Here is a 27,151-nt window from a genome sequence, read left to right as displayed (position 1 = left end):
AAATAGGGTTATATAGCCGAGAGAGTGGAGAAATAATATGGTGTATTGGAATCCCGAATAAAACCAACCTGCTTTCAGAAAAAAATAAGTTGCTTTACTTAATGAACGTCCCTAGTATTTAATAAATAAAGTAACAGGACCACTGTTTAAATGAAAGTATTGTAATTTTCTGATTTGCATAGAACATAACTCTATTATATGTTTATGTAACAATTCATTACAAGTCCTTTGTTGGTGTACTCTGACTTCAAACAGGTCATACTTCAAACACCTCAACACAGAAAAGTGAAGCGCCATCTGGGTTCAATAGAATGCCAGCCGACTAGTGGGTAGCCTCACTTCGCAGACGGGATCCAGATTTGCAGCCAGCTTTACCTGCAATAACACCTCAAGCACGGTACGTCCACGGACACCAAATTCAATCGCCGCACGAGTAATGTTTCCTGGACTGGTATTTTCTTGTAATTCTATTGCACTGCTCTAAGATCTAGGCTACACTACATTAAACAGAGCTAAAGTACAGCTGTGTGAACTGACATTCTACTCTGTGGTCACAGGTGAAATTTTCTCGGCCTACCACAAATACGACTTACATATCAATGACATTTTGTATTTCTTATGTTAATACGTGTAAGTTGAATATGAACTTGATATGCAGAATTGTTCTTTGTGCAGCTTTTTATAGCAGTCGTACATGTTTTGTTGCAGTTGTTGAAATGGAATACTGGTTCACCGTAAATATTATAGGGTTAATCTTTCCTACTATTTTAGAAATCGGCAGTGGCAATTCGTCTAAGATTGATGAAGGCTTATAAGGACTGAGTTTCTTCATTTTCAAGGGATCAGGAGTAAACGACTGAATTCAAACGTGACCATACTACTTCTAAAGATTATCTAATGTATCGAAACTGAACCACAGTTGAAAACATCCATATAACGTGTAATTTGAAGACTGGCAATGAAAGGTGAATGAAATATTTTACCTCATATGTATATGGTGTAAAAGTGGAGATTATAGTTTCAGTGGAAAACTGTGACAACCTTTATGTAATGCTAGCTGAGAAACCCAGCATTTCTTCGGTATTCATTTACACCTGTGCCCGAGACTTCGTACGTGCGGAATTTTTTGTCGCATAAGGTTTCGATGTTCAAATACACACACACACACACACACACACACACACACACACACACACACACACACACACATGTCCGAGGGAGGACTCGAACCTCCGACAGGAGGGGCCGCGCAATCTGTGCATGGCGCCTCAAACCACGCGGCCACTCCGCGCGGCAAGACTTCGATGTATACACTGTTTGAAGTAATATGATACGAGACATGAACGGAGAGGTTGTTTACTTGACTAATACAGGAGAGAGTCACATAGAGTTGCCAATGAAAAAGCAGCTGACAATAAGGTCAATACCCACAACACACAGCGTCTGGCCTCGTACTTTGTTTACGGTCATGGCATAACATAAGCTTACGAAGAATTGTACATGTTTAAAGCGAAATCGTGAATTGACAGGAATAAGTGAGATTCAGGGTATGAACACTCACTCGCCTGTGTTATTTCCCGTCAAAATTTCCGCTTCTATAATGTTACGTTGAAGAAAAGTAACTTTAACCCTCTGCGAGTGAAAAGTTCTGAGGAACGAGATGATAATGCATGACGCTCTCCATCAGAGTTATGTTGCACTTCACCTGCAGAGTAGCTTCCAGAGAACGAGTTACAGTATGATGTTCAAATACACACACACACACACACACACACACACACACGCGCGCGCGCGCGCGCGCGCGCATGCCCGAGGGAGGACTCGAACCTCCGATGGGAGGGGCCCTAAGGTGAGACCAGTGAGCTCAAAGAAGAAAAATCTAGATCCTGCAGCAAGTCCCACTTCGTAATCTTCACTGGATTCTTGAGACCGTTTTCAGAAAGACTCGACCGTTTTCGTAAACAAAACGAAATCAAAATGTAATGGTTTAAATGGCTCTGAGCACTATGGGACTCAACACCTTAGGTCATAAGTCCCCTAGAACTTAGAACTACTTAAACCTAACTAACCTAAGGACATCACACACACCCATGCCCGAGGCAGGATTCGAACCTGCGACCGTAGCAGTCCCGCGGTTCCGGACTGCAGCGCCAGAACCGCCAGACCACCGCGGCCGGCAAAATGTAATGAGTACCCAAATCACATAGCAAATTTAATAAATTCGTCTTTCCTAGCAAAGAACGTAAGTCAAACCTATCGAAAGAAGCAAAGCAATATCGTTCAGTTTTAAATTCACAAACGGAAACCAGTAAATCCATATATACGTAGTAAATTCGCTGTTGATTTGTATTTGTAAAGATGAGACTGTATCGCGTAACTCTGTCACTGACCTGAACTTCTGAAAATCAAAGCCAGCGAGATATACGGGCCGTGCAACGAACTTGGGCATCACACTAGTAGTCTTGCTTGCCAAACTTCGCGACACTCGGCTCCGTGCAGGGCCCACGGGAAATCAATATTTAATTGAAAAGATACCTACTATAGTCCTAATTTTGTCGTGTGCCATCGAGAACTTACATGCATTTTTACGCGCAGTTAAAAAGAAAGAAAAAAACTGACAGCACCATCTATTGGTTCTTTGGTGTACAACCAAACTAACAGCGCAGTCTATTTGTTGTTTGGTGTACTAAACCGTGATGATTTAACATCCGAACTCCTAAGGTGAGACAAGTGAGCTCAAAGAAGAAAAATCTAGAGGCAGCACAATTAATCCAGTCAAATTGCAGATATACCTTGCAAAAGGTGGGGTAGAAGATTTTATTTTTTTAACTCCTTCATATTGTTGGAAAGGTTACAAAACCAAGTGTTGCCAACAAAATTACTCTTGGGAAAGCTTTCTGCAGTCAAAAAACTTCGAAAATTTCAGACTTTTTTCAGTTTTTTCAAAATATCTCAGTTTCATTTGCTCCTATCGCTTTAACGTCTATTTTCTTTTTTAAAGAGCACAAAATTCTCTACAAATTTGATTCTTACCATTTTTTTCTACTCCCAGTATCTAAGGCGCTACAGCGCGTCAAAAAATACCAATTTTTCAAATTTTGAGCATAGTGCCAACATACCTTATTTTATAACACTATTTTTTCAGTTTCTGTTTGTGTAGTATAAATACACGATACATCGTGCTATATGTTGGAATTTACCACCTCACTTTCAGGTATTCAATTTCTCTGTATGCAACATGAGGATTGCTGGGCAACCAACTATTGTGATTCTTACATCACTACCTGAAGTTCACTATGGGCCACCTCAGCCCTGGTATTTGTAAAACTATAAATATAAATGTCCATCATTAAAGACACACACACACACACACACACACACACACACATACAAAATAAATTGTCTCAGGAAACTGAACTAATATTAGTGCAATAGGCAACCGCAACCTAATTAGGTAGGTAATTATTCTTGTGTATAAAGGCCACACAGTTGACATTAAAAATAAGTAGCTTTATTACAATTAAAATACATTGTCAGTTACTAAAAATGTTGACAATTCTGGGTTTGTAATACTTGTAATATCGCACTTTAGCGCACTTGACACAGGTATGAGCATCACTTCCAACGTTTTGATGGGCCAGGTTCCTCAGTGTCACCAGAAATACTTTGAGTTACGGATTCAGGGTCTGTACATAGAGTTGATCCCAGATTGACCTCTTCTTTAAACAGCGAGTCAGCCTCAGCAAGTTCGTTGATTTCGTCAGCGGTTTCCTCAACATCCTCAACATCTTCTTCACTGTCTTCATATAAAAATTTTGGCACGTTTTCGCAGTGGACCCCAATACACTTCTTGCAAATTGAAGAACATTTCAAACCCGCTTTTCTGCAGGAGCGCGCTTCGCCACAGTTCAGCTTGCATGAGCATGAAACAATGTGAAGAAGTGCTTCAGGTGCTGGATCTTGGCTCATTATAACGAATATTGGACCGTGGTCACTGTGATTCCAGCCCCATTTCTCAGGAGGTTTCCAGTTTCCCATCCAACTTTGGACTTGTTGGTAAGTCCGCAACGAATGATGTTGTGCAGCATCTTGTGTAGATGGCAACCGTGCAAGATTCAGTTTGCTTTTTGTGGCAGACTTGGCGAATAGCTGGTACCGCAAATGGTCTAGTGTGTCGGAACTGCTGACACCTCCACTATACAATGCGATAGTAACCTGTTCTCCTGCTGTTATTATTTCTTCACTGGTAGCATGTGGTTTATTGAACGTGCAAAGTGCTGAGGTTAGGTGTTGATTTTTCGCAACAATATTGCAGCACTTAATTTGTCCTTGACCAAAAAAAGCGGATGTTGCACCACATCCGCTAAAGGCGTGAGTGAACAGAATATATTCACTGTCAAACTTGTAAGATGCAGTGGAAAACCACTTGTCTTCTGCATTTCCTCTTCCGGGCTTTAAGAAAAATAAGTTTTCAATGCCTTGCCCCAAACCGGTCATGAGCAAAAGCAGATCAACATCATCTCCTACAATGACAACACTTCCAAAATCTTTGGTTCTTCAAATGCCAGATGTTACAATCATAACGTCAGCATCTTCTTGTGCCTGGCTTTGAAGCTGTTTCAGCCATCACCAAATCGTCACCATATTTCTGGAAAAGGCGAGCCTTGACAGTTCGAATATCAGGACGAGATGATGTGGGTATTTGCTCTAACAGATCGTCCATAGAAAACTGACATTCTTCCGTACTGGTTTCCAGGTAGGCAAATATAGCCTCCATGCCTTCATCTACTGGTGTTGCAGGTCGGTTACCTCGATTCTGTCCAGTAGCTGAAACACGGTGAAAGAACTTTCTGTAGCAAAATCTGTGGTATCGCCCATCTGCAGCAACCAAATCATTTACATTTTGAATCCGCTCTATCACTTGTTGACCAAATTCATCACCACGTCGTTTACCCTGTTCTAATACTGTCGATTGCACTTCCAATTTCATTACTTTGTAAACAAAATTTCGTTTGGCATATGGCAATCTTAACTGCTTGGTTAAAAAGTCATCAGAATTGCCTTTTGCAAATAAGAAGCATTTCTCTTAGAAATTGAACTGACCTTTTTCCTGCGACTGACGTAGCACGCCTGTTGGTTCCTGAGGATGTAGAAGGCTAGCTGCTATCATTCTCTCATTAATGTACTTCTTGTAGCATGCTTCACGCAACATCACTTCACTGAGCGTTTTCAAAAACGGGTGTGGGCAGACTCTCTGCGTTTAGCACTACTATCGATAAGTGTGCTCAGTCCTTTCTTTTTCACAAATGGTTCAAATGGCTCTGAGCACTATGAGACTTAACATCAGTCCCCTAGAACTTAGAACTACTTAAACCTAACTAACCTAAGGACATCACACACATCCACGCCCGAGGCATGATTCGAACCTGCGACCGTAGCGGTCCCGCGCTTCCAGACTGAAGCGCCTAGAACCGCATGGCCACACCGGCCGGCTTCTTTTTCACATTGCGTCCACCACTCACCACAGTTTTTTCGCAAATGAAACACAAATTCATGTCAGACATACTCATTTTCAGAACCACAACATATACTGAATGGAAGCGACTCTAAACTGTAAGACCCTTATTGTTGTGTGCTAATAGCTGTCAGCGCGCTGTGAACAATCACCAGAGATAATTGCCTTCCGCCCGCCAAAGAATAAATACGCTTTTGCCCGCTAAAGAACAATTCCTACATACTTTTTCTTATAACTGATCATTAACGTCAATCAACTGTAGAAAATGTACGGCACCTGCATGCAATCGTATTACATATTGTAACATAAATAAACTTCACGCAATCCGACGTGAATGTGTTCGTAGTTACTAAATATGATGCTGTTTGTCCTGGCCCTGCAGCAGAGTGAGATGGTAAATTCCAATGAATAACATGATGAGTAATATGTTTATACTACACATATAGAAACTGAAATAACAGTGTTCAAAAATTAGGTAATTTGCCACTTTGCTCAAAATTTGAAAAATTGGTAATTTTTGACGCGCTGTAGCGCCTTACATACTGGGAGTAGAAAAAAATGGTAAGAACCAAATTTGTAGAGAATTTTGTGCTCTTTAAAAAAGAAAATAGACGTTAAAGCGATAGGAGCAAATGAAACTGAGGTATTTTGAAAAAACTGAAAAAGTATGAAATTTTCCAAGTTTTTTAACTGCAGAAAGTTTTCCCACGAGAAATTTTGTTGGCAAAACTTAGTTTTGTAACCTTTCTAACAATTTGAACGAGTTAAAAAAATAAAATCTTCTACCCCACCTTTTGCAAGGAACAGGCTTTTTTCTGACAGTTCTACTGGACTATATGTGTTACGAAATCTTGACGCTCGACATCTTTAGCCGCCATTTTGCTGAACGTATATCTGTCTCTCCCTATCCAACTGTCAGTATACAGCTGTCCCGCAAGTAAACGAGTAAAATTTTATTTTGCCATCATTATGTGCACAAAACATCGCATTTTATCTGAATTAAGTATTTTTGACATCCCTGATTGCTGAGTCTGGCAATTAATTGACCAGGAAGCATTAAATACCTACAGAAAATAAAGAACCGTAGCCTACTGTTTAAAAATATCCTCTTCACATTATCAGCTGAAAAACTGTAAAGCAAAACTTCCTTGAAGTCACAGCAATTCTGTAATTTGATTGTAACTATTATTACATGTTTCGTTAAAGTCTGACGACCTTCATACGAAAAAAAATGCACTATGTAGGGAGTTGGTGGGGCTAGTACAGATAGGTTTTATATTTCACGATTTATCTCGAAACAATTTGAGGCAGATTTTTAAGATTTAATGTATTTCGATTAACCAGTTTTCATACTAAAAGAATCATTAAAGTGATTCTATGTTTCTTCAATAGTTTGATCACCAAATGGAAAAACCTAAACAAATGCAATCTGTCCACATTTACTCCATTGTAAAGTGTTGACATTAACTGAAATGGCATAGGGTAAAAGTTGATACCGTTTTTATATATATAAATAAGACCAGTTTTCCCAAAACAAAAAGATCACTTAATTAAAATTATTTTGTGTCCACTTTTACCATCCCCATTCTCCTCTATTTAAACAAAAGTTTTGGAATGATAAAACCTCTGATACTTTGATCTCGCTTTTGTGGAAAGGGTGAAAAAAACTTAAAAGTAAATAATTTTCAGTTCAACATTAATTTATATTTTTCATTTACGTTAGACATTTGAAAACAAAATAATTTTTGTCAGCTTATGTCGAACAGAACAGTTTTTCCCATTGACCTTATTTGTTACATTTTTTTGCATTTGCTCTTAATCTAACTCCAATATATACTGACGCAATTTCTTTCATAAGTTTTGTTTCGTGCATGTCGTCTAGGTCAAATACAGAATTTACAGAATGTGCATTAGGTCCAAAAATATTTTTTTCATTAATAGAAAAATGGTGAGACATCGAATTTACGAACTGGGAATAAACTTTACCGAAATCTTCCACATTTGCAAACACACGAAACTTCTTCTCACAATAAACAATAATTTTGTAAATTGCAAACTTAATTCCTCTCCTAGAAACCTGCTGAGTGAAAGTAGTTGGGTCAGACAAAGGCTTCCTACAATATGTGTGGTCACTTACTTTGTCATTACCAAAAATTAACAAACTAGCACACTCACAACACTTCAAATTTTTTAACATTTTTAACTACAAATCCTTCTACGTAATACAAAATATTATTAACATAATTACTGAGGTTTACGTCATTCACTCTACTACAATAATCTAAACACTGTCTCAATGAAGCATCTTTTACACTATATTTTCTGTTTGAACATGGCGGTACCTAAAGTGAGCAATTGAAAACACACTGTTTGATTCAAAATCAAGTACATTAGTCCTACATCCAGAGTTTATGCTATTTTTAATGGCTTTGAGAGCTGACTGGAACTGAATAAATTTTGGATTATTGTTCCAGCCTCTTTTACCTCTAATACATGAAAATAGTAATTCCAGTTGATCTTGAGACACTTTATACGTTAAAAAATGCTGAAATGGTTCTGTGTCATGGGAAAGACATACTGTAGCAAACATTCCTACACTTTTAATAGACAGCAAGAAACCCAGAGCAAATGTCTTACGGGGATGCCGTAGAATGGATACACCTTCAATGGAGATAGACTTCAAAAAATATTCCATCTCTTCGCAATAATTATGGCAGAAATTAATGTTGAACTTATGTAAAGGTGGTTTTAAGCCTTTAGCAAAAATATTTCTGCTATTTAACAACTCAAAAAGTTTGTCTACTTTTCCGATAAAAGTAACAGTTGCAGTTGATCCTCGAAAATCTGTATGTTGATGTGACTCAAGAAATTCAGTAGCATCTGCTACACTTGAACTCAGGGTTTGAGCAGCAAGAGAGACATTCATCGTCTTATTGTGGAACTTAACATGCTAGTTGGTTACTCAATTAGCAAACTTCAAGCCTTCACTCTCCTGTAGTTCATTTAAATTAACTATGTAGCTCCACTATGCTTCACCATCAACTATCTGCAAAATCTGTTTCTCAACCTTTCTTGTTGATTTACGCATGTGGCAATGGTCCAAAGCTACATAAACATTGCATTCAGCTTAAGGGTGCTTAAAATACGAAATAATATTATCAGGTTCATCGTTGCAGCCCATGTTTTTCAAAGCTTGCAGGTTTACAACTAGGCTGTCACAAGTAACGGACCATACGACTACACCAACTTCATGTAATTTTAGGAGGCATGTATGGATTAATTCAGCTGAAAGTTCAGCTCGAATACTATTTACAAAAAAATATGCAACTGGACATTTAAATTTTTTCTGTACGAAACAATTTGGAATACTAATGCTTCTATAGCTAGTTCATTCAAATCTACTGGCTTAATGCCAGCAAAATTTACATAACCACTGTTAACTTTTTTAATATTGTCCCATAAGAATTGTTTATGAATCATCATATTGTCAAAAATTAAAGCACATTCTTTTAAGCAGGGTTTTTTCTCTATATTTTCTTTTAAGAAACTGAACACTTCACTGATGAAAGCAGGCTCACAGCTGACAGATGAGATCAAAGATCTGATGCAATTTGGATGGGGCAAACTAAATAATGATCTAACGTATCTATATGCTTTCGGTGAATAAAAATGTAGTATCGGAGCGAACTGTTTTATAATATCTCAGTATCTTCTTACTTGTTCGTCACACATGGAGTTTTCCAATTCGTTAACGATGAAGTGCAAAGGAAAACCACTAAAACTAAATTTTAAATGATTCTCTATATCATTGTTCAGGTGTCCTTTTTTTTAAGTTCATTAATCAGCTGTGCCATTGTCGAAATGTTTTTGTTTCGTCGGCCTACAGTCATTTGCAATCTTCTTATCTTCTTTCTTAAATTTGTTTTCGATAGTGAAGGGAGGTTTGCCTGAATTCCTTTATTTTCAGCAACTGCTTCAGGAGACTTTTCCAGTTGTACACCTGTGTGATTTACATCCTGCAAGAAAGGAGGTCATTGTAATTTTGCATTCATCACAACAGTTCAAAATTATAAAACCTTCATAAGCAAGCTTAAATCAATAATTATAAATATAGGCCTATTGACGTTTATTTTGTTCAGGCCTATACTATTATAATTAAAAGCTTGTAATATATTCCACTTACTTGAGTACTAGCAGGTTCTTTACGAACCAATTGTCGCCTTGCAGTCATCTTTCTCTGAATATGTTTCGGAAAATCAAAGATGGATGGGACGGCATCTTCTTTTAACAGTCTTAATGATGCTCCTGGCCGCACTTTATAGCAATTTTCGGTAACATGTCTGCTGCATATTGTACTGTACGCAGTAGGTGAGCACTTGTCTCTACGAATTGCTTGCGCCCACAATTTCTGCATTTCCGAACGCGAAAATGGAAACCTGTATAAACAAGAGGCAAATACAGAACTAAATCCAAGAAATATCGTCTTCAGTAGTGCAATTTATACATGAAATACAGTGCGGCAGGAACACTAGTTCTAAACAAAAACATAACTTACCTATGAAAATGAACTCCGCTGTCTTTCCTCTAGAGTTCTTTACAACCATAAGCTACTCAATATTTCACCATTATAGCTTCACAAACTTAATAAATCGCTCTCGAATGAATGATTATCAAACAACAGAAAGCACAAAACAACACGTCCTACACCCGTACGTACAGAGTTGCCAATCTGATACAAATTGATCGTCACTATTTTCAAGGGTCCAAAGCACAGCAGTTGTGTATCTTGTTTTTATTGAGATCTCTGGGTGGGACCAAGCGAGGTGGCGCAGCAGTTAGCACACTGGCCTCACATTCGGGAGGATGACTGTTCAAACACGCATCCAGCCTTCCTGGTTTAAGTTTTCCATGATTTCTCTAAATTGCTTCAAGACAATGCCGCGCTAGTTCCTTTGAAACGGCACAGCCGATTTCCTTCCCCATTCTTGCTCCGTCTCTGGTGATCTACACTCATGCTCATAAATTAAGGATAATGCTGATACATGGTGAAACAACGCTCTGTTGGGCAGTCTGCATTTGACCTGCCGTCGTCGCACGGTGGTGCTGGCAGCAGTCCACATACACAGAGGTGTGTTGGTGCATGTCAGAGTACGGTGCAGTGAGTAATTGTGCAGACGTTTCCAGACGCGCTAATGGTGACTGTTGTTGAAAATGGCTCAAAGAACACATATTGATGGCGTTATGAGGGGTAGTATACTAGGGCGACTGGAGGCTGGTCAAACACAGCAGATCGTAGCACAGGCCCTCCGTGTGCCACAAAGTGTGATCTCAAGATTATGGCAACGATTCCAGCAGACAGGAAACGTGTCCAGGCGCTACAGTACGGGACGTCCACAGTGTACAACACCACAAGAATACCGATATCTCACCATCAGTGCCCGCAGACAGCCACGGAGTACTGCAGGTAGCCTTGCTCAGGACCTTACCGCAGCCACTGGATCAGTTGTCTTCAGACACACAGTCTACAGACGACTGAACGGACATGGTTTATTCGGCTGGAGACCTGCAAGGTGCATTCCACTGACCTCCGGTCGCAGGAGCGCCCGTAAAGCCTGGTGTCAAGAACACATTACATGGTCATTGGAACAGTGGTCCCAACACAGAGGAGTCCAGGTATAGTCTGAATAGTGATTCTCGCCAGGTTTTCATCTGGCGTGAAGCAGGAACCAGATACCAACCCCTTAATGTCCTTGAAAGGGTCCTGTATGGAGATTGTGGTTTGATGGTGTGGAGTGCGATTATGATTGGTGCACGTACACTCCTGCGTGTCTTTGACAGAGAAACTGTAACAGGTCAGGTGTATCGGGACGTCATATTGCACCAGTATGTCCGCCTTTTCAGAGGTGCAGTGGGCCCCACCTCCCTCCTAATGGATGGCCCCACCGAGCTGCTATCATGGAAGAGTACCTTGAAACAGAAGATATCAGGCGAATGGAGTGGCCTGCCTTTTCTCCAGACCTAAACCCCACCGAGCACGTCTGGGATGCTCTCGGTCGACTTATCGCTGCACGTCTTCAAACCCCTGCGACATCCCAGGAGCTGCAACAGCCACTGGTGCAAGAATGAGAGGCTATATCCCAGCAGCTGCTAGACCACCTGATCCAGAGTATGTCAACCCGTTGTGCGGCCTGTGTACATGTGGTTGGTGATCATATCCAATATTGATGTAGGGGTACATGCGCAGGAAACAGTGACGTTTTGTAGCACATGTGTTTCGGGACGGTTTTCTCAACTTATCACCAATACCGTGGACTTACAGATCTGTGTCGTGTGTGTTCCCTATGTGCCTATGCTGTTAGCGGCAGTTTTGTGTAGTGCCACGTTGTGTGGCACCACATTCTGCAATTATCCTTAATTTATGAGCATGAGTGTGGTTGTCGATGGTACATTAAACAATTGTTTGCTCCTCCTCTCCTTTTAGGTGAGCAGACGATTTTGGATAAAACTTTAAATTCCGATATCTTTTTTCCGTGATCCGATTTTAATGAAATAAAGCCGACATGTTGCCAAAGGTCACGCTCAAGTTACCTGTGAAAACCCCATGAAAATTCGTGTAGTAGTTTTGAAAATTGGTATGTACAAACGAACATACATACACGACAGTTTTAGATAAAACTTTAAATCACACTATATTTTTTCCGTTATCTGATATGGATGAAATAAAGTCTTTGCATTGCACCAAGTTACTTTCGTGTTACCTGTGAAAACCCTACGAAAATTCGTCTAATAGTTTAGGAGATTAGCGTGTTTAAATGGAGAAACAGAGAGACATGAGGGTTTCACCATTTTATTATTAACACAAAAGGTTGCCACATATTTTGAATGATTACCAAAATCAAATGCAAAACCGAATTTCCCAACAATGTTTGCATAATTTTGAAAACAATCAAATTGCTTTCATTACTTTCCCAGACAGAACTCAGCATCGTGACAATTTATATTACACAAGTCCAATGGTTTCCTCAATCCATTTTATTAGCTTCATCTTGTAGATAGCAACTTGCATAGTCCCACTTCATGGACTATTTATACTGTATCTCACCTCTCCTATCAGCCGTTGTTAATAATTGCTGGACGCCAGATCACTGAAGGTAAATTAACAACGATCAGGTATGTGGTGTTGGGAAAACGTTAAATGAAAGAAAGTGAGTTAATAGAGTACCACATACATTAAAAGAAACAAATGCGTTATTCATCTTTTTGCCCAGTGTATCTCAGAGCACGTGGTCTTGGTAGAATTATTGATTGTTTGTTACTGCTTCATATTGGTCCTTGAATACAACGTACGCTACGATCTTCTTCGAGCTGTGAGTGAAGAATTGTGTTATTATCTCTGGTGGAGAGCGAGGGATCTCTACTGTGGTGTAGGCAGGTACCAGTGACCACTTCTTCACGGTCGGCCACAATCCTGGAGATACAGTCTCTTCGACTGGTAAAAATGTCAGACGGTAGCTAGCCACCACCTGGCATATTAATGCATTCTGTTCCAACCGACAGATGATCATTCGACAAAGACCATCTCTCATCAAAGGTACATTGTGCAATTACAAGCGATAAGCCCGAGGTATAAATGAATCATCCAAAAGGAAGGCTGAGGTAAGTGCCATGTTACTACCTAATTGCAGAGAGGGAGCAAAATCAGGTGTGTGAGAAGCGTTGTGACTGACAGTGTATGGGGGCCGCCAGATGCCAAACCGCTCAATGGTAACAAGCTGGCAATCCCATGTCGTTACGTATCCTATACTGCCGCACACTTATCAGTGTCGAGCTAATATGGCAGAAGTCTGATTGCAGCAATATAAGAAGTTACAAATATTTACCAAAAATGCTAAATTGATTCCAAACAAGCTTCAAGTGCATGCTTAAAAGTAATGTATCCGAATTTAAACAAACAGGATGGCACTGCTAGCTTAGTGTGGACTAGAAGTCGCTGCTGAGTGAAAATGTCGGGCAACTGAAGAAGGTCCGATGATGGTTTCAATGACCTCTTTAATGAGGCTTCATTACAATAATTAGTGTGTGGCGTGGGGAGTATGACGGCGTCTCCCTCAGGTTACTGAAGGCAGGTTCCACTGCTGGGCGGCAGGTGCTGCATCGCCAGGTTCCCATATTTCCTCGCTGTAGTGAGTGTGGTTGGCTGCAGCTAACGCAGGGACATTAGCCTGCATCACAGAGAGTATCAGTCTTCTGTCAATACCCTGGCGGGGTCAGACATGACTGGAACCACCTATCATACTCCCGGGATGGTGGTCAAGTGTGGAGTCGCACCTGGTGCCCAGAGGCTTAGGCATCAGGCAGCGGTTAATGTCCCAGCTGTGGCAGAAGTATCTGCGTCACTGAGACAGAATAGCATAGCCTCAACGTCATAGCACTAGCCACCTGTTCGAAGACGACAGGCTGCTTTGAGCGTCCTTAAATACTGATTCTCCGTGCTGTTCACCACGGCTAGTGTGCCACACTGAACTGTCTGTAACGTGTCAATGACTTTCCGGCTGTCATAACTGAGTTTCAGTAATTGTGTAGGTTACGTCAAGTGGCACGTGTCGTCTGTCGTCACTGTACTGTTGCGAAGTTGCTGACCGTGCAGCCCCTTTGCCAACTACAAATGAAATAGCGGTGCCCTGGTTTCGTCATGATGCAATTTTTGCTGGTTCCAAGACTCGCTTGTAACTTTATCCCTTTATATTCCTCCCTGCCACGAAGAAAATTCGGCCTCAAATTTTGCTGCAATAAAAACACTAGTTATTTACAAATATTTACACTTCGGATTTATTTCCCCACTGATGGTATCACACTGTACATTATTTGCTCGAATTCAGTAGCACTTATTTCTGTGCAGAGGTCTATGTTCAAGGTACACTTTGTCCCTCATATCATTGCTTCTGGTTGATGCCATTGCTACAAGTTTGAACTCATAGATGGAAGTCGGCAGGGATGGGATTGGGTTTACTTTCCGCATAAGTTGGTAGTATATGATTCCAGTTACTGTGAAAATTATAGTGGCAACTGAGGTCTACACAGGTGACAGAAGTCATGGGATGCCTCCTAATAACGTGTTGGACCTTCTTTTGCCCCCTGTAGTGCAGCAACTCGGTGTGGCATGGCCACAACAAGTCGTTGGAAATCCCCTGCAGAAATGCTGAGCTGTGCTGCCTCTGTAGCCGTCCATAACTGCGAAAGTGTTGCCAGTGCAGAATTTTGTGCACAAACTGACCTCTCGATTATGTCCCATAAATATTTGATGGCATTCATATCATATGATCTGGATGGCCAAATCATCCACTCGAATTGGCCAAATCATCTACTCCAATTGTCCAGAATGTTCTTCAAACCAATCACGTGGTCGCCGCTGACCTAGGGGTGAATCTTGCGACAGTAATGGCATTCTGGTCATAGAGTAAAGATGAAACGGTACTCCATCCATTTCTACAATATGCCATTCAATGTCAACTTTGGTGTGATGTGCAACCAGGCAGTCTAAACCGAGAATGACCACATAGCCACTGCCGAACACAGGAAAAACGTCTACACCAACGCAGAAGTTATCTTCCCCAACTCAGAAACCAAATAAAGTTGAACCAGTTGAATCTACAAGACCCCAGCTTATGCTGCTTAGTGACCAACATGGCGGATTCACTTTCACTTTATCAAGTATAGCCTTACTTGCCACAGATACCTGCAATCCGGTGTCTTACAAAAATTTACAAAGTCCCCTTTCATGTAACTGGTCAGAAAAGGGTCTGCCACTGATTTTGCACTTGCGCTGACTTTTACTGGCTGCCTTGTTTAACTGAGAGGAGCGAGGTCTGGCCTTTAGCCATGTTCCATGCCTCTCTGAGTTTCTGTCCATGCAATTCTGTTCAGAATGTCCAAGCCATGTACATATCTGGCACTGCCATTCTCTGCAATCAGGCGTAATATACCCACATGCTAAACATTTAAGATCTGTGTTAAATAGGACTTTATTTTTCAAAGGTTCGGTGACCACATCAGTTTTGGCTAGCACCAACACTGTTTCTGCTGCTTTGTTTAGAGTCTTTGGAAATTCCATCGCGACTCTACGAGACATTTTTGGGTGTGAACCCAGTAATAAGGCGTCAAGTTCTCTTTGCTCAGCTTCTTACAAGTAGGCTTCATTAGCATTACCGTCCTCCATGAGCTCTTATGTATTGACATTCATTTTCTTAATACGATCTACAAAACACTCTACTAATTCCCCATGCTTTTGAAACAAGCTGTTAAGTTGCTCACGGTAGTGTCTCGATGTATCCTTCCTTCTACATCTGCCTACTAACACTTCTCTCAAGACATCAAACAACAGCGTTTTGCTTAAATTCTTGTGGTACATCACATGTGTCCATGTGCCCCCAGTAGTTTTAACTTGGCTGTACTCAACAATTGCTCATTACTCCAATTTCCTAACATAGCAGCTGTGTCCAAACTATCGACAAACGCCAAAATATGCTCTCCAGATTTTCCTGAAAATGGTGTTATCAATTCAGCAGTGCTGGTGAACAGGACAAGTGCACTAGGAAGTGTCTGTTCCCTCCTTTCCTCCTTTAGTTGCCCTGATTCACTCAGTAGCTGAGCTACTTGGTTTATTAACTGCTAAATAAGCGCCCTGAGCCGAAATTTGTTCCACCATGTTGCCTACTGAGAGAGGATAGGAAAACAACCATACAGGCTCTAACAAAAATTGTGTTGTTGCATAGGATGTCCATGCTGCAGAAGATCCGAGGTTATGGCTGCTGTCGTCTGGCTGTTCATCTTCTTCTTTATGTCCATCCCCAGCATTCCCCCTAACGTAAGTTATAACATGACGGCTCTGATAGCTTAGTGGGGGCTAGGATTCGCTGCTGAGGGAGAATGTTGTGCAGCTGAAGAAGGTAAAGTGATGGATACAATGACCTCTTTATTGAGGTTTGATTTCAATCATTAGTGTGTGACATGGAGAATGTGACAGTATCTTCCCAGAGGCGATGGTCACCAGCTGCTGTGCGTTCTGCTGCTATACAGCTGTTGCTGCGTCACCAAGTTCCTGTGCTTCCTTCCTGTAGTGAGTGTGTCTGGCGGTGGCGACCACAAGCACATCAGGCTGCACCACGATTCCTGGCTTGGAGTGTAGTGGTCTTCTGTTGGTGCAAGAACAAAAATGCAACTTACATACTGCTTTATTTGCAAAAACAAAAACAAAAAAACGTTCTGGTACTGTGGCACTCTAGGGGGTGATTTTTCTTTTTTTTTTAATTTAGACATCCCAAAACGTTATTTTAAAGCTTTCTTTTGTCAGAGGTACCGGTATTGGGTACTGAATCGCACTGTCACAAATGAAGCACTGTGCTTGTATGTGTGTGTGTGCGTGTGTGTGTGTGTGTGTATGAGATAGAGACAGAGAGAGACAGACAGAAAGGAAGTGAGAGAGGGTTTGTGTTTACATAGAATGGGATGGACACAGAGAGTGGAGAGGAAGAAATGTGCTGAATATGTATACATGAGCGAAGGTGGGGGAAAGGACTAGTGTATATACACTGATCAGCCACAACATTATGACCATCAACCTACTACTGATATAAACCCATCCAGACGATAGCAACATTATCTGACAAGGAGTGACTGCTAGTCAGACACACGCATGGTGCATGCAGTATCAGTGAATGTGTTGTCCGTGTGTAGAATGGGGATGCCCTGGAGGCTCAGCTTGAGCATTTTGGAAACTGCACTACTTGTCGAGTGTTCGGCGAGTGCTATCGTGAGTGTTTTCAACACATGGCGGAACCAAGGTGAAACCACTTCCAAACATCATGGGGCTGGGTGGCCACCCTTCATTATGGATGTCGAAAAACTGAAACCACTTCGAGACATCGTGGGGTTGGGCAGCCACCCTTCAGTACGAATATCGGATGTTGCAGACTGGTAAAACAGAACAGGCAGTGAAATGTGGTGGAAATAACATCAGACATTAATGCTGGGCACAGTACAAGTGAGTCTGAACAAATAATGCACCAAATACTTCTAACGATGGGCTTCCTCAGCCAATGACCCATGCATGTGCCAATGTTTTTTTTTTTTTATTTATTTATTGTTCCGTGGGACCACATTTAGGAGAAGTCTCCATGGTCATGGAACGAGTCAATACATGAAATTATAACACGATTGTAGAAACAGATAAAATGAAATATAAGAAACATATTCAGGCGACAAGTCGTTAGTTTAAATAAAGAAAATCAAGAATGTAACACTGGAATTTGCTTAATTTTTTAGCTCTTCCAGGAGCTCCTCGACGGAATAGAATGAGTGAGCCATGAGGAAACTCTTCAGTTTAGACTTAAAAGTGTTTGGGCTACTGCTAAGATTTTTGAGTTCTTGTGGTAGGTTATTGAAAATGGATGCAGCAGAATACTGCACTCCTTTCTGCACAAGAGTCAAGGAAGTGCATTCCACATGCAGATTTGATTTCTGCCTAGTATTCACTGAGTGAAAGCTGCTAACTCTTCGGAAGAAGCTAATATTGCTAACAACAAACGACATTAAAGAAAATACATACTGTGAGGGCAATGTCAAAATTCCCAGACTATTGAATAGGGGTCGACAAGAGGTTTTCGAACTTACACCATACATAGCTCGAACAGCCCGTTTTTGAGCCAAAAATACCCTTTTTGAATCAGAAGAATTTGCCCAAAAAATAATACCATATGACATAAGCGTATGAAAATATGCGAAGTATACTACTTTTCGTGTTGAAATATTAACCACGAGTTTAGCGACTACGACTGAAATGGGCACGTGATCATCAGCACTGGACAATGACATAGTGGTAATGCTCTGCACGGTCCGATGAACCCCAATGCTGATGGGAGGGCACGAATCCGTCACCTTCCAGGGGAACATTTCCTTGACACCTGTACTGTGGGACGGAGACAATCTGGTGGCAGCTCCAGTATGCTTAGGAGAACATTCATGTGGGCTTTCATTGATCCAGTGGAGCTCGTGCAAGGCACCATGATTGCCAAGCAGGATCTTACATCGCTTCATGACGATCATGTTTCCTGACAACAGTGGCATATTTCAACAAGATAATGCGCCATGTCACAAGGCCAGGAATGTGATGGAGTGGTTCAATACAGTGCCTAGTTCCAATTGATGTGCTGGCCCTCAATTCACCATATCTGAACCCGATCGAACACTTCTGGGATGTGATTGAATGTGGAGTCAGAGCTTGTCACCCCCATCCTTGGAGTTTATGGGAATTAGGTGACATGTGAGCGGATGTGGTGCCAGCTCCCTCCAGCGACTTGCCAAGGCTTTATTGCTTCAGTACCGTGAAACGTTGCCACTCTATCCGTGCCAAATGTGGACGTACCAGCTGTTAGGTAGGTGGTCATAATGTTGTGGCTGGATCAGTGTACATGACCCAGTCACACTAATGTAACCATTACCTACGTTCGACATCAAAGTGCTATAGCCACTTACAGACAGCAGTTGGCAGCATTAGCAGTGTAGAGTATAATGTGTGTCGGGGTATGCAGGAACAGCGCAATCCTTGTCAGTGCAGAAATGGTGTGATTTATCTAATGTCTAAAAGGGCCCGATCACTTGCTTTCAGGCCTTATTCAGTAGTAACAACTGTACTTCAAAGTATCTCATTCTGTCTGCCGCCACATGTACTGGGCATAACATCATACTTTGTAGCTTATATTTTAGACGTCGTTAGCCATATTTTCATCCCCCTATACTGAATATGTATCATTACTGTATTACAGGGATTTGAGCCTGATGGTCCGAGGAAAGGGCTAAAAGGGGTTGTCAAGAAATAAAATGTCTGAAAATGTGATCGAGACTGTTTTCTACTGATTTTTAACATTTTATACCAATCACTGTGCTCCAGTCAAAAATGCTTTCTAAAATTTTAAAAGAGTGGAAGCATTTCCGAAATGGCTATGTTTGTAAACTCTTCACGTGCCACCATGGTTAAAGCATACCATGCATGGCAAAATTGCAATATCCAAAACTGATGCTAAGTGGTTATAAATCTGTGGTGCAAGTGTGGTGCATCATGCACTATAGATGACAGGGCTGAACGATGCCTGCAGAGATGTGTACAGATAAATAGATGTAAAACTGTTGAGCAATTGACAAGATGAACCAAGGGACTATTAACGGTATCTCCTCATGGCCATTTAGTGCATGTAGCTGCATATGGGTCTCTGCAGCAGGTGCATGGTTCATGCATAGGTGTTCATTTTTTATGCGTGCTGTTCTAGAGTGGAGTAATAGAGAATTAGAGTGCACTTTGTTTGATTAATCTTCTGCCACAACCTTAAGTGTTATTTGAACCATAACCATGTAGATGCAGATGTAGGTGCACCCATGTGGACTGCTGTTCATCAGCGACGAAGGCTGGAATTTGCTTGCCAATAGCACCACTGGACATCCACTAAGTGGTGACAGAAGGTCTTTTCAGATAAATCAGTTTTACGCTCCATTATGTCAAACTTCTGAAAGCAAACACCCTGCAACAATCGTCAGGCGGGTCCAGGATAGAGAAGGGAATGTGACGGTCTGGGGAATGTCTTCGTGGCTTCCCTGGGTGTTCTTGTCATGTTGGAAGACACAGTGGATTAACACAGTTATCCATCAATTCTCGGGAACCACATATACCCCTACATGCAGTTTGTTCTTCCTTGGCACGCAGTTCATTGGAATGTGCAGAGGAACGTGTATCACCCTGCACTACTGTACCAGACATTGGAAGTCACTGAGTGGACTGAAGGGACATCAAAACCACATTTATGGTTCTAATCCTCATCAGTTTACGTTTTTATTTTTTAGATGTTTCTTCCCTACTCTTTATCATTTCTTATCATTAATAATCAGGACATTGTTCTATGTGTCCACTAACTGGGCTGTGCACAACCATAACTAGTCCTGTTCAGTTCATGTAGGGTGACTTCCAGATGGAGTAGACAAACAATGAATACATCACTATGCTTTTGATACTGGGTGAATTCGATAACCAAGCTGCTATTGCTGCTCGTACATATACTGCACAGTACCCTCAAAGGTGACATCCTGATAAGAATGTTTTTGTCTCCTGGAGCAATGTCATCAGGGAAGCAGTAGTCTTTGTCCACAAGTAATGGACACGTGTCATTCAAGGACTAGACATGCTCCACAAACACAGGATGCAATTCTTGATACCATTCACCATTCACCTCAGTGAAATACCCATGATATTGCAAGGCAGTTCAGATATTTCAAAAATTGGTTGTTAAAGCGTTGCTTAGTGAAGAATTGCACCTGTATCATTACACATTTACTCAACACCAGTGGCCAGAAGACCTCATTCAACGAATGCAGTTTTGTGAATGGCTTTTGCAAAAAGTGGAAGATAATGAACATTTTATGAAGAGTGTGATATGGACAGACAAATCTAGCTTCACTCGCAAAGGTATTTTTAACCTCCACAACAGACATTATTGGTCACAACACAACCGACATGTCACACATAAGCATTACTTGTAGGCACGCTTTGCCATAAATCTGTGGCCTGGAATCATGGAAGGAGTGCTTTTGGGCCCCTACATATTACTGGAAAATTTGAATGTGCTCCTGTATTGTATGTTTCTTTACAGCACTTTGCCTGGCTCATTGGAAAACATCCCACTTAGTGTTCGGCGAAAGCTATGGTCTCAACGTGATGGTGCACAGCCACGGTTCAGAATGAATGTGTGTAACTATTTAAATTAAGCGTTTTCATGGAAATAGATTTGTCACTGAGGTCAAATATTCTGACCTCCATGTTCCCCGGACCTTATTCCACTAGCTTTTTATTTGTGGGGACACCTAAAGGAACAAGTTTATAGTATTCCACCAATGGATGGATACAAACTAAGAGCATGTGTGCATACTGCTTTGGCAATGATGGATGCAGGTGTGTTGCATAGCATGTTACAAAGTATTTTGACTCTAGAGGGAATGGCAACCAATGCAAACAAAGCATTCCTTGCATTGGCTTTAACACTGTGTATAAAAAAGAAAAAGAAAACGAGATGCTAGTCCAGGAAATAGTTAAAACTGAGAGACATATAGCTATGAAACTCTGCTAAAGGAATTTTTTCTCTTTTTTTTACTTGGCCCTCACACTGAAAAAGAAGACACAAGTATGCAAAAATTTATTTTCATCTAGTTTGTTGCCTAACAACAGTTTATTAAAATATCACACTGTGGAAACATATACATTGTGTTTGGAAGAAGATGTGAATTTTGATATTTTTTTTATTTTATTCCACTCCTTCTTGTGTGTTGTGCATAAAATATTGCTTTTTTTTTAACTCTTCCAGCATAATACCATATATGGCTGGGAAAGAGGCAAGACGTCTACCCTTTTGGTAATTGCCGGTACTGTTTTGTCTTTATCCTTGATCATAGTTTCCACAGTTGCAAAAACTCGTGATAGTGAGATGTATTGTAATAATCTCTTTTTTGCTAAATCTGCACAATGAAACATCAACACCAAAAATCAAAACTTCTCTCAAACACATCAAACACTCTAAATGTTTGACAAATGCATCAGACAAAGCCACACATAGTAAATTATTTAAAAAGCTAGCAAAGGATGACAAACTGCTTGTTCGCGTATGGGGGAGTTTGAAAATTTGATATCCTGTCATACAAAAACTGCACACAGAAGGTGTTCATATGAACAGTTTATATTATGTTTGTAAAATAATAATTAACTACAGAGTGAATCACATCATAAGAGTACATTTGGATGGAATCATTTAGTTGACCAATAGTACATTTTAATTGAGCATGACCATAAGATGTTAACCTGGACTGGTCAGCTAAAAGAAGTTCACAAAGATATTTACATGTAAGTGTCTGGTGGTTAGACAAGGAGTAACTGGAACACTGTTCTGCACAGTGAGTTACAGAAGTGTGTATTAATAAAATTCAAAATTTATTGTTGTACTTTACTTTATAGAGGGAAACTAGCAAAATTTGTGGACACAAACTTACGATCAGACAAAGAAGCGTCATTAACTATGTGTTTTTTATCAAGGAAAATGACAATATTATAAGAATTATGTTGTAAATACCATACATATACTCATCGGGATCTGCAAATCCTGGGGAAAAAATGGCTAAAATTTCAAATTTTGTAGATAGAATAAATAGTAAATTAACAAGTTTTGCTAGTGAGAGGGGCATTTTTGAACTCAGACAAATCAGAGCTACAAAATTGTGGAACTGAATTTTGAAAACAGCCACTGATTAAAAATCAGAAATCAAATAAGAATTTTAATTACAAATATTTGGGGAAATATGGTATTTTAGAAGAAATAAAGATGTTCTCTAAAAAGGGGAGGGTGAAAGCTTTAAACTGAATGATAATCTGTCAGTCAAAATCAGTTATTAGTTCACTTTATAAGTTCCATCTCTACAAGTTCTTGAAATTTTATTTCCAGGTTATTTAATATAAGTATCATTGTTAGTGATTTAGAAACTATATTGTCACTTGAAGGAAGGTGTAAGTAGATGAATGACGAACACTAGCTTTACTTAACGAAAGTTTATTCAGCACTTGCACATACAAGAACGCAGAGCGATGTGCCTCTGGCCAGAACACTTACGGTATATATACAGCTACAGAACATTCCAGTATAATGATTCTTGCCATTTGTGGATACTTCTAGAATGGCAATGTTTCAGTTCAGGTGAGTTTTGAACTCACGACCCTCCATGCAACAATCTAGTATCATAACCACTGCACTACAGCGACTGCGCTACTCGGCTTCTTCTGCGAGATTGCTCCCTCCTTAAGAGAACAGCGTCTCGCTGTTACATCCTCCTAGTCCAGGAATGAGTCATCGGTCTTGCATACTCTGACTCCCGTTGACTGATGTTCACCCTGGTGGTGATCTTCTTATAACTTCCCTTGCCGCTACGATCTTTGTTACCTTTCCACTTGTTGCCTGTCGCTGGAGCTTCGACTGTACCCTGGGTTGCAGGAGCCTTATAGGGCTTCATTCGAAGGGCGTGGACCGTATCTCTGATCTTTCGTCGTCTTGTGTCAGGTTCGAAGTCTTCAACTTCGTAACATCAGACAACAGTCTTACAACCTTATAAGGGCCAAAGTAGCGCCTGAGGAGTTTCTCAGAGTGACCAACCTTCCGAACAGGAGTGAAGATCCAGACGAGGTCACCAGACTGGTAGACAACAGGGCGGTGGCTTGTGTCATACCTTCGGCGATCGTTTTCTTGAGCCTGCAACGTACGGAGTCTAGCTAACTGCCGAGCTTCCTCGGCTCTGTTTATTATCTGGCCGATGTAGACGTCTTCCACGTCATCAGGATGTAACGGAAACACAGTGTCGATCGTCGTAGTCGCCTCACGCCCATGCACCAGGAAAAATGGCGTAAATCCTGTGGTGTCTTGTTTGGCGGTGTTGTAGGTAAACGTCACGAAAAGTAGCACCTAATCCCAGTTGCTCTGCTCAACATTGACGAACATTGATAGCATGTTGGCCAAGGTCTTATTAAGGCGTTCAGTAAGCCCGTTAGTTTGCGGATGGTAGGCAGTCGTCATGTGATGAGTAATGCACCGACAGTTTATCTCCGTCACAAGATTCGATTGAAAAACTTTCCCTCGATACGTAATTAACGACCTTGGGGCACGGTGTTTCAATACAATGTCTTCTACGATGAATTTGGCTACCTTGAATGCTTCGGCTGTTTTCACGGCTTTTGTAATGGCATAGTGCGTCAGACAATCAGTGCAAACAACAATCCATCTATTGTCACAAGCAGACGTTGGAAATCGTCCGAGGAGGTTCAAATGGCTGTGAGCACTATGGGACTTAACTGCTGAGGTCATCAGTCCCCTAGAACTTAGAACTACTTAAACCTAACTAACCTAAGGACAACACACACATCCATGCCCGAGGCAGGATTCGAACCTGCGACCGCAGCGGTCGCGCGGCTCCAGACTGTAGCGCCTAGAACCGCTCGGCCACTCCTGCCGTCCGTCCGAGGAGGTCAAGCCCAATACGATGGAAAGGCGTTTCGGCTGGTGCAATTGGCGTGAGTCGGCCAGGTGGTTTCTGAGGAACTGCCTTTCTCCTCTGGCACTCGCTACAGTGCGACACATAGTGACGGACACTCCTAAATAAACCCGGCCAGAAAAGTCTCTTGCGGATCCTATCGTATGTCTTAATAAATCCTAAATGTCCGGCCTCAAGTGTGTCATGGAATTTCGTAGAACATCTAAGCGCATGTGTTTAGGAATCACTGGTAGCCACCTCTTTCAAAAACGGATCAAAGTTTTTCTTGCAAAGTAATCCTTTAACTACCTTAAATTGTCCTTTCACATCCTCTGACCGATTTAAGGAAGCATAATTTGAGATATCTTGGCGTCCTTCTTCTGCTCAGCAGAGAGATCCTAGAGTGCAGCGAGACAGTCATTATCTTCATCAAAGTCTTGATGGTCTGGCACAGGGCTTCTTGAGAGACAGTCGGCATATTGGTGTTTTATCCCACTTTTGCACATTATGGTAATGTCATATTCTTGAAGTCGTAGTGCCCACCTGGCGAGTCGTCCTGTTGGATCCTTAAGGTCTGTCAACCAACAAAGTGAATGATGGTCTGTAACAATTGTGAATGGCCTTCCGTAGAGATACTGTCGAAATTTGCACATGGCCCAAATCACAGCAAGATATTCTCTTTCTGTAGTTGAGTAGTTTCTCTCGGCTTTTTTAAGTGTCCTAGACGCATAGGCTATAACCTTCTCTTTTCCATCCGAAATCTGCACTACAACAGCACGGATCCCATACCCACTGGCATCTGTGTGTAGTTTTGTAGGTACTCCCTCATCATACAGATCAAGTACAGGGTCAGTCGTCAGAGCTTTTTGCAGCAAATCGAAAGAATCTTGTTGAGCACCACCCCAGATAAATGTAGCATCGGCTTTTAATGAGTCTTGGTGTGGCCTTACTTTGATACAAAAGTCTTTGATAAAACGACGGTAATAAGAACACAATCTGAGGAAGCTTCTCACATTTCTAATACTTTTAGGGATAGGAAATTCCGTCATAGCTCTCACCTTTTCTGGGTCTGGCCGTACACCTTCGTTTGACACAAGGTGTCCAACCATTTAGATTTCTTTTGCTCCAAGGGACACTCTCTTGCATTAAGTTTCAGTTTGGCTTGTTGGTACGGTCTGGCTTGTTGGAGGCACTTAAGAACGGCCCTCAGTCTTTTTATGAATTCATCAAATGTCTCTGAGAACACTATAATGTCACCTAATTCACAAAGACACATCGTCCACGTCAGGTGCCTTAGAAGATTATCCATCATTCGTTCCAAAGTTGCTGGTGCATTACACAGACCAAACGGTATTACCTTAAATTCATACAGGCACTCAGGGGTGATGAATGCAGTTTTCTCACTATCAGCCTCATCTACTTCGATTTGCCAGTATCCCGAGTACATGTCCATGGTTGAGAAAAACTTAGCCCCTTTCAGACAATCTGGTGTATCATCAATTCATGGAAGAGGGTAAAGGTCCTTTGTAGTTATCTTATTAAGCTTCCTGTAATGAACACAAAAGCGCCAACTGCTATCTGTCTTCCTGACAGAAACCACTGGTCACGACCATAGGCTCTGCGAAGGCTGAATGATGTCATTCTTCATCATTTTCTCTACTTCGTCGCAAATTATTCGACGTTCCGTTGCTGACACACGTTATGCTCTCTGGCTTATTGGTTGATGGTCTCCAGTGCTAATCCAGTGCTTCACTGACGATTTGCCTAATTTGCTCTTCACCTGTGGATTGAAGCATTCAGAGAACTCTTGAAGAATGGCAGTTAGCTTCTTCTGTTGTTCCTTAGTGAGATCTGGTGATAGTCGAGCTAGAAGATCTTGTCTCGTAGTGGTAGCGCGAAAGTAGCGCTAATTTCGCCCACAGACCCGGCATGGGAAGTTTCTATGACGCTCAGCTGTTCTGCAATTAACAGCTCAGCATTTACTACGCACATGCATCTTGGAAGGATCTGCGGTTCTCGGCGACACTTAACTATCCACAATTCACCGAATCCGTTCTTAAACGAGATGCCAGAGGCTGGGATGACCAAGTTATTCTCCAGTGGTTTGCTTCTCTTACATTCCACTCAAGATCCATTGGTTGATGCATGTCATGACACATGACCTTTCTAGTGCTGACTGTAGGAATGATCACTTCATCCAGCACACATAGTCTCCACACACTCGGATGCGCATCTTCCTGTCCAGAGTACCTCATCTCATCTACCATAATCTTGGAGCGACCACAATCTATAATTGCTTGAGAAGCTATCAAAAAGTCCCATCTGAGAATGACGTCATGATTACACTCTTGGAAGACGATGAATTCTAACAGCTGTGTATGGCCACTTATACCCACATGAATGACACATCTTCCTGTAGGTTTTACATATTTCCCATTAGGCTCCTTCAGCAGAGATGTTTTGCTGTCGACGAATACGGTTTTCTGCAACTGGCGATGGTACTTCTCCGAAATGACTGCTTATGAAGCTCCAGAG

The 27,151-nt window shown here is 41.3% G+C and overlaps 1 protein-coding gene across 1 annotated transcript in view; it reads left to right on the top strand.

The window, feature by feature from the left end:
* Nucleotides 1–332: 332 nt before the first annotated feature.
* LOC126470161 (katanin p60 ATPase-containing subunit A-like 1) overlaps nucleotides 333–27,151 on the top strand; it is an 88,007-nt gene continuing 61,188 nt past the window's right edge. Inside the window, exon 1 of the mRNA XM_050097788.1 lies at nucleotides 333–397. The gene's annotated coding sequence lies outside the window, so the exon portion shown is untranslated. The remainder of the gene's footprint in view (nucleotides 398–27,151) is intronic.

The sequence above is a fragment of the Schistocerca serialis genome, chromosome 3 (genome assembly GCF_023864345.2).
Source record: "Schistocerca serialis cubense isolate TAMUIC-IGC-003099 chromosome 3, iqSchSeri2.2, whole genome shotgun sequence".
Lineage (NCBI taxonomy): Eukaryota > Metazoa > Arthropoda > Insecta > Orthoptera > Acrididae > Schistocerca > Schistocerca serialis.
This window is presented reverse-complemented; position numbering and strand designations above follow the sequence as displayed.